The sequence below is a fragment of the Boleophthalmus pectinirostris genome, unplaced genomic scaffold, assembly GCF_026225935.1.
Source record: "Boleophthalmus pectinirostris isolate CB_2022bp ecotype Guang Dong unplaced genomic scaffold, ASM2622593v1 HiC_scaffold_3, whole genome shotgun sequence".
NCBI lineage: Eukaryota > Metazoa > Chordata > Actinopteri > Gobiiformes > Gobiidae > Boleophthalmus > Boleophthalmus pectinirostris.
The window spans coordinates 13,925,741-13,928,841 of NW_026571299.1; positions in this window are offsets into that span (position 1 = coordinate 13,925,741).

Below are 3,101 nucleotides of genomic sequence, written 5' to 3' on the forward strand. Positions count from 1 at the left end.
GGAAAATAAGTGTTTGAACACCCTGCTATTTTGCAAGTTCTCCCACTTCGAAATCATGGAGGGTCTGAAATGTTTATCGTAGGTGCATGTCCACTGTGAGAGACATAAGAAAAAAGAAAAATCCAGAAATCACAAAGTATGATTTTTTTAAGTATTTATTTGTATGATACAGCTGCAAATAAGTATTTGAACACCTGAGAAAATCAATGTTAATATTTGGTACAGTGGCCTTTGTTTGCAATTACAGAGGTCAAACGTTTCTTGTAGTTTTTCACCAGGTTTGCACACACTGCAGGAGGGATTTTGGCCCACTTCTCCACACAGATCTTCTCTAGATCAGTCAGGTTTCTGGGCTGTCGCTGAGAAACACAGAGTTTGAGCTTCCTCCAAAGATTTTCTATTGGATTTAGGTCTGGAGACTGGCTGTGCCACAACAGAACCTTGATGTGCTGATGTGCTGTACAGAGCCACTCCTTGGTTCTCCTGACTGTGTGCTTCGGGTCATTGTCATGTTGGAAGACCCAGCCTCGACCCATCTTCAATACTCTGAATGAGGGAAGGAGGTTGTTCCCCAAAATCTCACAATACATGGCCCCGGTCATCCTCTCCTTAATCCAGTGCTTCTCAAGTATTTTCGTCTGGGGACGATAAACAGGGCCCCCCCCCCCCCCCGCTGACTCTATTTAGTTTATTTGTTATACATTTATGACACGGCAAAACTGCCCGTCATTGCCGCCAACCGGTCCTCTTTCTGAAAGCATCAGAAAGCGGATGTTTTCGGCAATTCGGACGTTTTCGCTGAAAATTCAAGCGCTATGAGACTGATTGGGTTAGTATTTAGTGGCCTTAATTTATGGTCTCATTCTATCGGCTGCCCTTTTTAGTCCGTAACACGTCTTTCCTGTTCCGTAGTCTCGGTGAGGCCATGCGCTACTCGCTTGTCATATTTCCTCCGTCTTAGCTTTCGGGATTTTTTATTTTTATCTCCGTTCTTCCGTCTGTTCTCTCATCCTGTAATAAGTCGCTTGGTTTCCTGAGATGCTCACTTTTCAACTCTACTAAACGCGGGACCGCGCGTTGCCGCTGCTTGCAAACAAAAACTCTTACGCCAGATTCGGCCCCTGCGCACGCGCCGCCAAAGAAGCGCCACTGCCCCCTAATGTAGGTGGAAGTGCAATTGCACTTCCCCTAATAGGGCAGGGCGCTCTCATTGGGCAGAGTCTGCGCGGGAGCAGCGCTCGGTGGTTAGGAGTTTTTTTGCACGGCATGCGCGCTTTGCACACAGTGCATGGTTGAATATGAAGTGTAGAACACAAAGGAGCAGCGCTCATTGACACAGAAAAAATAACCAACAGGGGATAGAAGACAACAGAGAGACGGAGATAAAGGCAACGAAAATCTCCAGAAAGCCGATAAAAATCTGACGAAGCGTATTCGCAGGCTTCATGTGACTAGGTATAGACGAGAAGACCGGGTGTGCTGTGTCTAAAAATGTTAAGCCCAGGCATGAAGCCTAAAATTATGTGCTTAAAAACATTCACCACACTACTCTGATAACCTGCCGGTTTTTTTTCCAGGAAACGTGCGAATATGCGTATCCCGCGTGATGCGCTCGTAAACCAGCGCGTTGAGGCGTCAATATAAGGTGGCAAGTTACGACAGTAAAAACAATAAAAAAATACTATCAAAGTCCCCCCTTGACGCGGCCCCCCCAGGAGCGCCCCACTATTTGAGAAGCACTGCCTGAATCCAATGCAGTCACCCTGTCCCATGTGCAGAAAACACACCCAGAGCCTGATGCTACCGCCCCCATATGGTGTTCTTGGGATGATCCTCATCATTCTTCTTCTTTCAAACACGGTTATTGGAATTATGACCAAGAAGTTCAATTTTGGTCTCATCTGACCACATGACTTTCTCCTGTGACTCCTCTGGATCATCCAAATGGTCAAACTTAAGACGGGCTTTGACATGTGTTGGTTTAAGCAGAGGAACCTTCCATGCCGTGCATGATTTCAATTTAAATGAAATTAAATTTCATTTAGTGTATTACCTTGGAAACAGTGGTCCCAGCTCTTTTCAGGTCATGGACCAGCTCCTCCTGTGTAGTTCTGGGCTGATTCCTCACCTTTCTTAGGATCACTGAGACCCCACGAGGTGAATCTGCATGGAGCCCAGTCCCGAGGGAGATTGAGTCATGTTTAGCTTCTTATTTTCTAATGATTTGTCCAACAGTGGACCTTTTTTCACCAAGCTCTTGGCATTTCCCTGTAGCCCTCTCCAGCCTCGTGGAGGTGGACAGTTTTGTCTCTGGTGTCTTTGGACAGCTCTTTGGTCTTGGCCATGTTAGTAGTTGGGAGTCTTACTGATTGTATGAGGTGGACATGTGTCTTTATGCAGCTCACGACCACAAACAGGTGCATCTGATTTAGGATAATAAAAGGAGTGGAGGTCTTTGAGGGTCAGAATTCTAGCTGATAGACAGGTGTTCAAATACTTATTTGCAGCTGTATCATACAAATAAATAGTAAAAAAATCATACATTGTGATTTCTGGATTTTTCTTTTTAGATTATGTCTCTCACAGTGAACATGCACCTACGAGGAACATTTCAGACCCTCCATGATTTCTAAGTGGAAGAACTTGCAAAATAGCAGCGTGTTCAAATACTTATTTTCTTCATTGTACATTTTTTGCTCCATATCGCACAGCCCTAATTAAACATACTTCCTGGGCTACATTACGTTGTCCGCTGGTCGGGCAACTAACTTTGTCGGGAAGTACTCTCCTCTGCCAGTTGCCGAGCGGCAAGTGAAATAAAGTGACACAATCTAGTCCCCCAGTATAATACTATTTATTGGTGATAAAAAGCGACGGTTGTCAGTTCATAACGCATTTTTTTCATTTCGTGAAAGGAACAATAGGTAACCTTTTGGACTGCCACGAAAAACGGCCGCGGTGACAAGTGCTCACTTCATGCGCGCTGCTGTGCGTATCACAGTCAATGTTTTGTCTTTCCCACTGACTGTAGGCATCTTAAATAAAACTGACGTAGTATTACGCTGCTCCTGCACCACAATCTTTGCCCAGTCAATCAAAAA